This window comes from Eptesicus fuscus, chromosome 6 (genome assembly GCF_027574615.1).
Source record: "Eptesicus fuscus isolate TK198812 chromosome 6, DD_ASM_mEF_20220401, whole genome shotgun sequence".
Classification (NCBI taxonomy): domain Eukaryota; kingdom Metazoa; phylum Chordata; class Mammalia; order Chiroptera; family Vespertilionidae; genus Eptesicus; species Eptesicus fuscus.
Window position 1 is genome coordinate 107,779,196 of NC_072478.1, and position 13,440 is coordinate 107,792,635.

General features: G+C 64.0%; 1 protein-coding gene across 1 annotated transcript in view; it reads left to right on the forward strand.

Moving 5' to 3' along the window:
- Positions 1 to 13,440, forward strand: part of MAD1L1 (mitotic arrest deficient 1 like 1) — a 148,170-nt gene that overhangs the window by 83,299 nt on the left and 51,431 nt on the right. The gene's annotated exons all lie outside the window — the stretch shown is intronic.

A 13,440-nucleotide genomic window follows, 5' to 3' on the forward strand; every position in this document is an offset into this window, starting at 1 on the left:
GGATGCCTGCCTTTTTCATGCTCAAGGCTGTGGTCTTCGGTGGCCCGGAGGAAACACCTAAGCGCTCATCCCCTGCCCTGTCTTCTGCAGACGGCAGTCCGTGTGGGTGTCCAGCTCGCTCCCTCTCAGAGCTCTGTGCCCCTGTTCCCAGCCCCCACCGAAATGTGGAGGGGGCACCATCGCGGCCTGAGGGCAGCATGGAGACTGGGGGGGCGGCTGGTGAGGTGGAAGGGGACGGGTGTGGGTAACCTGCTGTTTCACCCCGCATTATATTTGCGTGGGTTTTTTTTTAAATATATTTTTTTATTGATTTTTTACAGAGAGGAAGGGAGAGGGATAGAAAGTTAGAAACATCGACGAGAGAGAAACATCGATCAGCTGCCTCCTGCACACCTCCCTACTGGGGATGTGCCCGCAACCCAGGTACATGCCCCCGACTGGAATCGAACCTGGGACCCTTCAGTCCACAGGCCGACGCTCTATCCACTGAGCCAAACCGGTCAGGGCCATATTTGCGTTTCTAACATGCTGCACGGAAATGCTGTCTCGCCAGGGAGCTGTCAGCTCTCCTGTGACCTGGGTCCCGAGGCCAGGGCCGCCTTCCTCTCAGTGCACGCGGCCTGGGCTCACCCCTCAGACCTCGGCCCATATCCTGGGTGTCCGAGGCGGAGGGACCAAGCCCTAAGGACGAGGCTGCCGTCCCCGGAGGCAAGGCTCTAACTGACTGGGAGAGACTGAGGCACAGGGGGGCGCAGGCGTGGCGGGCACAGCCCTGGCCCGGCCCTCCCCTCCCCTCCCCGAGGGGTGTCCTCAGGAGATTGAGGGTCCGGCAGGCCTGGGAGGACGGCTGTGCCAGCCTCGTGTCCTTGCTGACGACTAGCATCCCTCTCATCGTGTGGAGACCTGTTCTCTCTTAACTCAATTTCGAAGAAATCCAAATCTTTGAATAACCTTCATCCTGAGAGGAAAGGAAGTGGCTGCAGGTGAAAATTGATGGTCACGCCAAAGACATGGCTCCCTGCCAGCTGCCTCTCAAGTGTGCAGCTAAAAATAGCCCGCGTCTCGCTGCTGCTGGGCCGCCTCCAGGCCACTCCCGGCGCCTGTCTCAGATGCTGAGGGTGTTGGGCTCCTCAGCTGCTCCCGGCCTGGGGCACGGCCTGGGCGGCCTGCAGAGGCCGGGCCAGCATTTTTGGTGCACCGGGCAGCTCTCTCCCCTGACTTCTGCCCCCACCGGGTTCTCCTTGGGTGTGGCCCCACCGTGCAGGTGCTGGGCCCGAGGAGCTGGCAGATCCTGGGCCTGTATGCCCGTGGCGCGTGGCCCCATTGGGCTGCGTGGTTTTCTTGCTCGCCTGGGCAGTGGTTCCTCCTAACCGGGGGATTTGCCTCACTTTGACTCGGCCAGCCTCTCGGGGCTCATCCAGTGTCCACACGCATCTGGGTTTTCACAACGGGAGACGCCACGCGCTGGCTGCCGCACCGCTCAGCCGCCTGCTCTGTGCTGGGCCTGCTGCCGTGCGGTGGCGCCTGCCCTCCTCATACAGTTTGTTCTCTGGGAAATGTGTGTCCGCTGCGGGTCTGGGCCCTGCGCAAGTGGCACTCATGGGTAGCAGTGACCGCTAACCAACATTCACCAGATTACTGTGTTTCCATTAATATTTTTCTCATAATCCCACTTACAAGTCCTTTTGAAAATTCTGAGTTAGTATTTGCCAAGTCCCTTTTTTGGAAGAGGAGGCTGTGGCTGGGATGGGCACTGTGCCAGGACAGTATGAGACGGCGCTGCCTGTCTGTCACCGCCCGTGCCCGGCCGTGGATGTCAGAGTGCGCGCATGTGAGTGAACACACGGGTGTGTGTGTGTGACGGCAAGTGCATGTGACGGTGTGTACGCGTAAGTGTGGTTGTACCTGCACACGTGCCTACACCTTTATGAGTGTATGTGTGTGTGAGTGCACGGGTGTGTGTCTACATGTGTGTGTGTGTGAGTGCCTGTAAGCGTGTTTTCAAAGCTGGTTGTTTTTTGCAGGTTAGCTGCTTTTCCCACAAGCCCCCACGGAACACCGGGCCCAGGAGACAAAGACCGGCCTGGCCACTGAAATAGTTATTAACCAGCAAGGAAGCGGGATCCGTATTTACAGGCGCAGTGTCTCCGGCTGGCGGGATTAAACACCATCCATCATCCCATGGACGGCAGCGCAGGGAGCGCAGTTGCCGCCAGCTCTCCGTCGGTTAGCTTTGCCTGTAGAGACCAGCCCCATCCAAGGCAGGGAGAGGAGGCACTTCCTCCAGACCCAGGCCACCCAGCGTCATCTTGGGGTTAGGCGGAGGAGCCTCGTCCCCAGGGGTTTGCAGCATCGCTCAGGGCGACTGGGCGACCGGTGTCTGTTCTGTCCAGACGCTCGGGCTGTGGGCAGGGCAAGGGCAACGTTGTGCCCCTTTCCGTAATTCTAACGCTTGTTTTGCTGGAGGTCATTGCCAGCCTTGCCCTGTGTCTAGAGAGGGAGAGCGTAGAAATAACGTTTGCCTGCAGCACCTGGGGGCTTGGGAAGGGAGAGGTTGTCTGGGCTATTGGCCCAGCCAGTGGAGACAGTGAAGGGAGCTTGGAGGTGCCCTTGGGGTCCTCGGTGGAACCGGGCCCTTGCCCTGACAGCCTCCTCCTTCACTGAGTCCGGAGTCTCATCTCCATCTGTCGAGTGGGTCCATGCAGAGGAGTCTCAGGCCACAGGCGTGATCCACCAGGCTTTGGCCCGTAGATGCCACTGCCCTGCCCTCTGTGCCGTGGGATCTGTGCGTGGTGGGAGGTGGCTCTGCCCCTGGCCTGACCGAGGCATTAGAGCATCGCTCTCTAGGAGTCGGGGTTTGCTGGGAGGCCTGGGCACGGGGGGTGGTGCTGGCGCTGCTATGCCAGCCCTCCACCAGGGACCTTGGCTCTGGACCTTGGGTTCCCAAGCTGGCACTCAGGCGCCATCCCTGCACGGGGTCTGGTTTCTAGAGAAGGTGGGAGCATTTGGACAGGTCCTGAAGTTGCCCCTTCCGAGTTCTTTACTTCCAGACTAGGAGGTGCTTGTGAGCAGCGGGCCCTGCAGTGCTGACCTCGCGCAGCGCGCCTCTGCTCTGGAGGGTCTGGGCAGTGGGCGGGCCCTGCACCCTGTGCCCGCCCGTGGACCCTGGGTCCAAGTGCCTGGGGCTTTCAGAGACAGATTGTAGGCAGGGCCCGGGGTTTGGCATGGCAAGCAGCCAGGGCGGGTGGGGGCACTGCCAGCTGGGAGGTGCTGTCCCCCGGAGCCGCCTGCTGACAGCCAGCCCGCTCCGCCCTGTGCTGCAGGAGCCGGCGCCCCTTGTGCTCGTGAGGGCGCGTGGCACTTTGGGGGTGCGCTGGCCTCCCGGGACCTGGAGAGTGTTTGCATTTAGTTTTCATTGAGTCTGTCCGTCCTCCCCGAGCACCTGGAGCCGGCCTCTCGGGGGTCTGGCTGAGGAGCGAGCGCATCAGGTGACAAATGGCCCTGCCCTCTGCGGGATTCAGTCAGGCCCCCGTCCCAGCAAGTGGCGCTCTCTGTCCCGGCTCCCACGGTCTCATGGCTCTTAGAGAGGCCCTGCCGGCTCCAGGAGAGGCTCTGAGGCGGCCCAGCCTCGTGGTGGTTTTATCAGCCTCCGCTTAGGGACATTGCTGGTCGCAATCCCTCTCGTGCTGTGTCTGTGCGAGCAGCTCATTCCCCGCGAGCCCGAGAGGATGGCACTCTGAGTGCCCAGGGCCAGCTGGTGCTGGGGGCGTGGTAAGGGGACGCGTGGGGCAGGAGGCCTCTCCCTCTGCAGGGAGCACTGGGCTGGCTCCAGCACCGGCAGCCGGGACTTGCTGGCCTGCGGTGGCAAGCATGGCTGTCCCGGAGAGGCCTGTCCCCAGAGCCCCGGGCCTGGGGAGCAGTGCAGACTGCACAGGGCAGGGTCAAGGTGGGCGCCTCCGAGATCCTGGCTCCGGGTCCCTCTGCCCCGGGAGACAGTGGCTCAGTCCAGGGGGCTTGGATCCAGTTCTGGTTCTGCCCGCCACGGGCTTGGGGCACACAGCTCTCCCTGCCAAGCTTCTGCTTCCTCCAGACACTCAGGAGGACGGGGAGCAGGCCGCACGGGCCAATTCCCAGCGATGCCACTCCGTCCCCCCGCTTCCCTCAGCCAGTCACAGCACAGCGCCTCGGAAACGAGCATGCCCTGCACGCGGAGGCGAGTGTTCGTGAGCCTTCCCGCCTGGCTTCCTCCTGCGTCACAGGAGCAGCGAATGGGCACACTGGGCCCCCCACACAGGAGCCAGCTGCCCAGCGAGCTGCTGCACCTCGTGCCCCGCACGTCCCTCGCCCAGCCTGCTGCTGCTGGGCCCGTTGGCACACCTCCACGTGGTCACCCAGGCCGCACGCCAAGCTCAGCAGGGACCTGGGCTTGCGAGTCCACAGCACCATTCCCAGTGCGTTGACGGCGTCTCCTTCCAGCTCAGGCCCAGGTGGCTTCTCTTTGGTGTCTCAGTCCTCACATGGTCCTACCTGAAACCCTGTAGTGGCTGGCGCCAGAGTGCAACACTCAAATCCACCCCCATTGTCACCGCCTCGTGCATCCGGCTCTGGGATGCTCTGCGGAGAAAAGGGGGATGGCACCTCCTCATGGCAGGCAGGCTGAGTGAGCGCCCATGAGCCAACAGAAGCACCTCCTTAGAACAGCCGGCAGGTGCGCTTCGGTCATTTCCCTTCGCCGGCCTGGACATCCGCCTCCCCACGGCTCTCGCACGGCTCCCTGCCAGCTGTGGCCAGGGTCGCGCCCCAGGGCCCTGCCTGCTCTCGGGGGCATGCAGGAAGCTGGGCTGTCCCACGGCACTCCTAGCCCACCGCTTGCAGCCTGTGCTGCTGCGGAGCGGGGCATGCCGCGTTGTCAGTGGCCGGCCTGGGCCTTGTGGCTCTGGGCTCAGCAACCATGGACTCCGCACTGCTGCCCTCTGGCTGGGTGGGTGCTGCCGATCAGGAAAGAGCCAGGCCTGGCCCAGAGCTCGCTGGGCCCCGCTGCCTGCAGGTGGAGTGGCCCCTCTGGGCAAGGACAAGGCCGGGACCCACGTGCAGGGCTGTCTGTGAGGACGCTGCGACCAGGACATGCTCAGCAGGTGGGAACCCAGCTGCCCGCCCGGCCTGGCTGCAAGAGCATCCCAGTCCCAGGTGACAGTCACACACAGCACGTGGTGGGGTGGACACCCAAATGTCACTTTGCCGCTGGCCCTCTCCAGCCCCCCTCAGGCCTCCCCAGGCCCCGGGGGTGGGGGGGCCCCGAGGAGGGCTGGAGAGCTGTCAGAGCCACTGCTGCGTGGGCTTCAGAGGATTAAAGTTAATTAAAGAGCTTCCTCACTTTCATTTCTCCTATCTGCCAGCTATTTACATGCTAATCGGGCCCTGCCACTGAGAGGGAGCAAGGTGTCAGCTCCAGGCCGTCACCACGCGGGAGACGGGGCGAGGTGAGCGCCGTTCTGTGTGCTCACACTGCGTCCCGTGGACAGCGGAGGCGGGAGTCAGACACTTCTCCAAGTCAGGGCTCAGGCTTTTAAAAAACACTTTTTGAGCTGTCTGTGTGGCTGACTTGAATCTTCTCTGCGAAGGCTGCGTCTTGGCCGTGTAATTGGATGCATTATGCATGGCGATGTCTCTGCATAAGCAATCTTGTAAACAAGGGGAATGCAGGAGCCGGGAGCGGACTTGCCAGGCAAGCTGTCCCCGAGCCTGTCCTCGTGAAGGTGACGGCTTCTCTGCCCGCGGCTCCGCGTCTGGAGGCACAGGCACAGTGCGGACGGGTCGCTGGAGGGACGCGTGCCTTGGGGGGGGGGGGGGCGCACGCTTCAGGTGCAGTGCCCGGGCCTTGGACCTGGTGTCAGGTGTGTGTCCTCAGGAATGCAGACCCCTCCCGGCACCGACCTCTGCTGGGTGGGGCTGGCGGCAGGCGGGCAGGGAGGGTGGGCACCACATGCTTCTCCTTCAGCCCCGTCCCCCCTGGGGCTACCGTGGTGGAAGTGGCATCGTTGTAACCTGACGGAGTCCCCCTTCCTCAGGCGGAGGGAGGGCCGAGTGACCGTCATGCATAGAGACCTTCCAGCCCGTCCCCATCTGCTGTCACTCACACCTGTTGAATGTCGCTCAGGAGCCAGGAGCTGTGCTGGGCACCAGTTTAGGTGCTTAGGGTGGCACCTGGCACAGTGCCCGGGACCTCGACGAGGCCAGTAACTGAAGGAGCTGAGGGCGATTTTTGAAGAGCAGCCGAGACTTCTGTGTCCGGGAGGCAAGGAGAGGGAGCTCAGCACCCAGACCCTGGCCGCCCCTGCCGACAGCACAGGCTTGGAGGGCAAGGCTGGGGCCCTGGGACCCAGGGAGCAGCATGGGGTGAGCTGCCGTCTTGTTCAGACTTGGCGGTGAGGGGCCAGCAGCCCTGCGGGGCCAGGGTGCGTGCGGCTGTTTGCTTTTGGTTTGGGAGCGGCTCCTGTCGAGTCTCCGTGCTCACTGCCCAGCTGCTGTCGGGGCACTTGCCCTTTTACTCTCCCGCACAGAGCCCCACCTGTGCCCCCTGGTGGCAGGTGTCCCGCACGGAGCCCCACCTGTGCCCCCTGGTGGCAGGTGTCCCGCACGGAGCCCTCCCCGTTATCAGCAGCCTCCTCCCCCACTCCTCCTCAGGGAGGCGCTGAGCCCAGTCCTGCTCCCACAGGCCGCGGAGCCCTGAAGGGGGGACACTGAGTGAGCGGCCTGTCAGGTCTGCAGGAGGCTGCTGTGAGGAGCAGGCTGTGTCCTTGGCAGCGGACGCCCGCGGCTCTAGCCCCGCCCCCTCAGCCTTAGTGGCAGCAGAGGGCCGAGGTTGAGGGCTCCAGGCGGGAGTATGGTGCTTCAGCAGTCGGGGGGCTGTGGGCCAGGGGGCGCAACTGCAACCCCCCTGCCCCACCCTGCAGGCTGGGAAGGGTCTGGAGAAGCCAGGACGCAGGAAAGGCCTTGCCGCCTCCCAGTGTCCTCGGGCTGCTGCGCGGGCGGGCCCCGCGGTGCGAGGCTGACGCAGAGGAGGCTGACGCAGAGGAGGCTGACGCAGAGGAGGCTGACACAGAGGGAGCCGTCTGTTCCTGTCCCGCGCCCTCCGCCCCGAGGGGCCTGGACGGGCCGAGGCACACAACCTTCCTCCCAGGGCTGTGATAGCAAAGACGTTTACCATCTTCCCTGGCCAGGTACTGGGTGTCTGGCAAAGAAGAGGCACAGAGGGTGAAGGATATGTCTCACCTGCCTGTGGAGCTGGCCTTGCGTGGAGCAGGCAGAGAATCGCGAGTGAGTGTGAAGCTGGTAATGGCCAGAGAGGGGAGCAGAGTGTGTTGGGACCCTCGCCCCCAGCAGGCCCCGCCCTGGGGCACCGCTGAGGCTCCTGTCCCCCGCTCCCCCACCCGCCCTGCAGCCTGGGAAAGCCCCAGGTACCCGATGGGGGTGCAGTTGCAATAACGGGTGTTTTGTTTTTAGTGAGTGGAGGCCACTCCAAGGAGGTGAGACTAGTCATAGTGACCCGAGGCCGAATGGGAAATAGGCACAGTGAGCCTCAGCGTCAGTCCTGCACGGTGACCTTACGCACCTGGGGCGTGAGCTGAGGCCGAGAGAGGGTTAGTCATTGACCGCGGGCCCTCGAGCCACACGTGTTGAACTGCATCCTCTCACACTCGGTTTTTCAGTAAGTTCACCGGGAGGATTTGGAGATCGTCCTCCCGCGAAGCCGTGGCATCGGGACCGGCTGCTGCGGTGGGTCGTCCCTGTGGAGAGGCAGGAGTCTCCTCTTCCCTCGGGCCGCAGCGTCCTGTCTGTAGGACAGTGTTGGTGTGGGGACTGGCGGCAATGCCCGGGTGGCCCGCCCCTTCCCTGCTTGAGCATCAGGCCGAAGGCCCGCTCCCCGCAGCACCCCACGCTGTCGGCGGGTGGGGCCCTGCTGTGGGGAGTGGATGCTGGGGGATGCATTACACAACCTCCATAAATGAGATGGATCTGTAACGGAGCCGTGTGAAAGCAAAGGGAAATTGCTTCAGGAAATCTCAATTGATTCCCACTCCTCCACAGTAGGTGTCGTAGAGCTTTTTATCAGGAGGTGGAGTTGTAAGAACACGGATTGCTGGGGAGAAGCACAGCCGTCCTACCCCTCCGGCTGCACGTAGGTGGGGGGGGGGGGGATGACACAGGAAGTCAGGCCACCGGGCCTCAGTGACTCACAGCGGTGCCTGTGGGGCCGCGGGGACCAGCCTGCTCTGCACCGGGCGCCCCGTGTGGGCGCAGGACAGGTGCCAGGGCTACCTCCCCGCCTGCGGCCCTGCAGGGAGGACAGTGCCAGCTCCGGACGCCAGCCCCGCCGGTCCGTGGCCTGTGCCCTTACAGGGCTGCTCCGGGCCTGGGAGCCCAGCGGAAATGAGCTCAGCCAACAGGAGACGGCTGAGTTGGCCGCAAGGTCTCTGTAAGGAGGCTGACGGAAATGCGGGAGGTGGAAATACAGCAGAGCAGGCAAGCTGGTCTTGGGAGACAGGCAGGGATGCGGTCTCAGCCGGAGGACCAGGCACAGCGCAGCCATGGACGGCAGAGGGGCCGAGGCTCCAAGAAAGCCGCTGGGAGCAGAGCCCTTGGGGTGTGGCATGACCTGGGGCCGGGCCTCTCTCCTCACTCACTGGGAGGGTCGCTGGGTTGAAAGCTCCGTCACTGGCCCTGGCCTGGTGGCTGGGCCTTTGGAGTCGTCCCGTCCACCAAAAGGTGGCGGTTCGGTTCCCAGGCAGGGCACACAGCCAGGTTGTAAGTTCAGTCCCTGGTTGGGGCGCGTATGAAATCAGTGTTTCCCTCTCTCTCTCTCTCTCTCTCTCTCCTTTCCTCTCCTTTACGGTGCTCGTTACCTCGGGCCAGCTCATCAGGAGAGCTTAAACACCTCTCTCCGGCTGGCTGCTGGGTGGTTAGAGCATCGGCCTGCGCACTGGAGGGTCGTGGGTTCGATTTCTGGTCAAGGGCATGTACCTGGGTTGGCAGTTTGACCTTGGCCTGGGTCAAGGTGCATGCAGAAGGCAACCAGTCTATGTGTCTCTCTCCTTCTCACTCTCCCTCCATCCCTCCCACTCTCCCCAGAGTCAGCAGAAACCTGTCCTCAGTGTGCCCTGGGCGGACGGGCACGGGTCCCAGGTCCCTGTGCTTCCCGAGGGGAGGCTGCCTGTGGGTGACCGCGGGCCCCGCCTCTGATGGTACCGCGTGAGCAGGTGGTGTCAGCCTTATCTCCGTGGGGAAGCCAAGCGGGAAATGCACTTGGTGCGCTGTATTCACGCTGCTGTGCGGAAGGTAATGGAATTGCTTCTGTGGAAGTTACTCCTGAGTCACTCGCCATCTACTGAGCGGCCTTTTCACCAGTTAGCTCCCGTCATTTCCCTCCAGCCTGGCCTGGAACTGCCGTCTCAGCTTTCCTGCGCGTGGGGATGTGGAGGGTGGGGATGTGGAGGGTGGGGGGCCCCCATCACCCCGTGCCCCTCCCCCTGGGCCCGTGAGGGGGACTTCCCAGTGCTCACAGCTGGCCTCCGGGCTGGGGACGGGGTTCTTTCCTGCCCGTCCTCCCGGCTCCTGCATCTCACTGTAAGCTTGGCTCCCAGGTCACCCCCTCATCTCTGCCTGCTCAGAGGCTCCGGGCGCCCCTTCCCAGGCCCCGCACCGCCCTCCTCTCCTCCCTCCCGATCCGCAGCCCGGCCTCTCAGTCTCCTGGCTGAGCCCGTGTGGCCGAGGGCCTGGGTCAGTGTGCGCAGCAGAGGGCCTGCGGGCTGGCTGTTTCCTGCTCAGCTGTGTGTAGGCGGCTGACAGCTGTCGAGAGGCCCCGACTTCAAGCCCCTTCCCCAGTGCCTTTGGCGTTTCACACAGGGCGGTGCTGTGTCCCAGGAGCGCAGCGCTGGTCCTCAGAGAGCCAGCCCACGCCGCCGCCTCTCCCTTCTTCTCTCTGAAATCAATAAAAACATTTTGGGGAGGGAAGCAGTGTGGAGTGACTGAGTGGAGTGGAGGTAGTGGACCTGTGGAGCCGGAGAACGTGGGAAGGGCCCCTGGGGACTCCTCCCACCCCAGCTCAGGCTCCCGGGCAGCAGGAGAGTGAGTCAGGCCCGCAGCTGTGGCGGGGGAGGCGGGAGGGGGGCAGGAGCGCACAGGTGGGGATGGGAGCCACGGGCCTCGGCGCTCACCGGTGCTGCCAGCACACAGGCGGGCCGGGATGCTCGTGGCTCTGGGACCTTGGCAGGCCCTTCATCTTGCTCTTTCTTCCCCGGAGGAGTGGGTTGTGAATTACTGAGGGGCCTTCTGAAGTGGGGGTGCTGGGCAGTGGAGCGGAGCGGCTGGCCTTTCCCTGACCTCCTGCTGCCCGTCCTGGCCATTGTCCAGTTAGAAGAGCAATGCTGTGGGAAGGACCATGGGCCCGCAGTGGCCGCGCTGCCTCCTGTGTGTGACCTGCATGGCGACCCTGAGGGTTCTGCGCTCCCCCTCCACAGTCGGGCACTCTGAGGCTCAGAGGGGCTGAGCGTTTCTCCTGAGGTCACACAGCGTGTCAGTGTGAAGCCAGGATTGGGGCCCAGCCTGTTTCTGACTTGGGAGCGGGCCTGGGCACTTGCGCCCACCTGTGCCCACTGGTCCTCCAGGAGGCCGCCTCCTCTCATTCGCCCTCCTGTGGGGACGCCGGCCTCCCTCAGGGCCCGGCTCTCCGCGGGCTCCACGCCTCCTCGAGGCAGCGCCCTCCCTGCGCGGCCCTGGGCGCTGTGGCTCCTGGCCTTGTCCTCAGCCCCCCTGCTCCCCTCCTCTGCCCCTCCCACGCCGAGGCCTGCGGCTGAAGAGGCGGGTGCTCCTGGAGGAGGAGGCTGTCCTCAGGGGTGTCTCGCAGATGCCAGCAGGAGGCCCGGCAGAGGCCGTGTCCCCACTGTCCGGGTGCACAGAAGCACCCTGCCGGGAGCCCTCGCCCGCGGGTGCAGCTTGTGCCAGGCGTGTGTCTGTCTCCCCGCGGGTGGGACTCCCCACGTGTTTCGGGCAGCACTTCAACGCTCAGCACAGTCACCTCCCGGAGGACCAGCTGCTGAAGATCACGTCAGCCCATGGCTCTCCGGCCCCGCCGCTCCCTCTCATCGGGCCCTTCCCCACCGTGCCCGCGGGAAGCCCAGCTCGAGGCTTCCCGAAGCCCCTGGCACCCTCGGCGCCCAGCCTTCCCCGCGGACCCTCTCCACGCTCAGAGGGGAGGCCTGCACTCGCCGCCCACTGCGAGCCGGCACTGGGTCTCCGTGATGGGACCAGGTTCAAGTTACACGAGCCTTTTCTCGGCCTGAGAAGGGCTGACGTGAGCCCGCGAGCAGGAGCTCTCCCTCTCTGCTCTCGAGCCAGCCTCTGAGGAGCCTGTGCCCCGACGGCAGGAAGCCCGCCCTCCCTGCGTCCCGTGCACTGGGCAGCGCCAGGCGGGGGCACGTGGTGGAGTCAGTCAGAGGCCTCCCTCCCGGGCTGGGGTTGTAGAAGGAAAGACGGACGATACCCAAAGTGAGCGGGGCTGGGGGAGAAGTTTCCGGAAGAGGGGCCAGTAAAGCTGACCTGAGGCGAGGGCGGGCTCAGCATCTTGAGGGGCAGACGGGAGGCGGGTGGTCTCTGCTGCTGTCCAGGACAGGGCTTCCTGCGTCATCACGGGAGCCTGGTTTGTCACCACCTTCTCCTGCCAGGACTCCCGCCCACCGGCCCCTGGCCCCGGCAGCTGGTGGCATGTTCGTGCCCCCTCGTGGTCGCTGTGCTCGCGTGTTTGGGGACGGTCATCGCCTGCCCGCTCCGTGCTCGGGCTGCCCAGGGTGGGCCTCGGCTGCAGGGCTGGGCCAGTTCCTGGTCATTGGCTGGCCAGTGCCTGTCGTTCCTGGACTTGGCAGCTGTGAGCCGCAGTTTCTTCCCCAGAAAACTGGCCTGGACCTGCTCGTAATTCCCACCCGCTCTGCTGGGTGCTCCTCCACACCTGCCAGCCCGCCCAGGCTCTTCCCTCCCCCAGTGCCCGCAGGAAGCATCGATTCGCCAAGACCTTTCATTTCTGCCGCCCTCGGGGCTGGGCTCTTACTGGGCGGGATCCAGAGCTTGCAGGCCTCACCTGGCCGTGTACTGACCTGCTGCATTTGTAAGCCGCAGAGCTGAAGGCAGAAGGCAGGTGGGCAGGAAGACTGTGTCTGGGCGAGGCCCTGAGCACCCTGTCCATCCGAGTCTTTGTCAGCCAGGCCAGGGTGCTCAAGGCTGGACTCAGCCGCCGACTCCAGGAAGTGGCCCACCCTCGTCCCCGAGTCGGGCACTGGCTGGAGACCCCTTTCTGGAGACCAAGAGTGCTGGGTGTGCAGGGCCTGCTGGGTGCCCCACAGCTTGTGCAGACCCTCTGCTGCCCGGCACCCCTCTCCGGCCCCTGGTGGAAGGGGGGCGAGCAGCCTGTGTGCCAGGCTGTGGTCTGGGCGCCCTCCTCTGCCATCCTCCCCCCAAGTCCTAGTTCATTTCCTGTGTGTGATGCTCTTCCGTGCTCTGTGTTGCGTTAATTACGTGGCAGGCAAACGTGACTGCTTCCAAGCAGGCCTGCTCGGCACCGGGAGGCGCCGGGAAACGCGTCCTGTTTGGGCTTCTGGGGCGAGTGTCCTCGCGTCCCCGCAGCCGGCGCTGGCTGCGCAGTGGTTAGTCGCCACACTTGCTCGAGTGGAAACGAAGCAAACGCCCCACAAGTGGGATCAGCCGTTAAAAAGTCGTTATCCAATCAAACAGCACAGTTCAGCAACCAAACAATTTCTCTGAAAGGTACAAACAGCAGCTTTCCATTTTACAGTTTCCTCTCTGCTGGCCACGGCGAGGCTGCACTGGAACCGAGAGGCAGGCGCGGGTGGGATTTATGGTCAATAACAGCGTGATTACAGCGTGTTTATGAAAGGAAACCCCTCCCCGGCCCTGGCGTGCGGCTTGGTAACCAGCTCAGAACCATAAAAGTCAGTGGGAAGATAGAGGATTTCAATAAAATTATGACACTTGATAAACCTTCCTGTGGAAACAAATTTTCCACGGATATGTGACCAGTTCCAGCTGGATTTGTAACTTTAATTTCTCACTTATTGAATTTTTTGTCATCAACTAATTATGAAGTCCATGCTGGGTGGCGGCTGAGTCAGAGGCCGTGGGGAGAGAGCGGGCGCGGGCCGACGGCCGGGAGACAGGACGGCTCTGGGCTCACGCAGGGCTCCGCGGCCGCACCCGCCTCCACTCACACCTGAGGCGGCTGGGGGGCTGGAGCAGGGGAGAGGGGAGGGGGCCTCGCCCCATGTCTGGGGGTGGCTCGGGGCCTTGCCCCAGGTCTCTGCATTTGCCTGTGAGCCAGGGCTGGTGCTGGCTGTCCCTGCATCCTGCCCTGGGGGACGGGACAGGAGGAGGGCT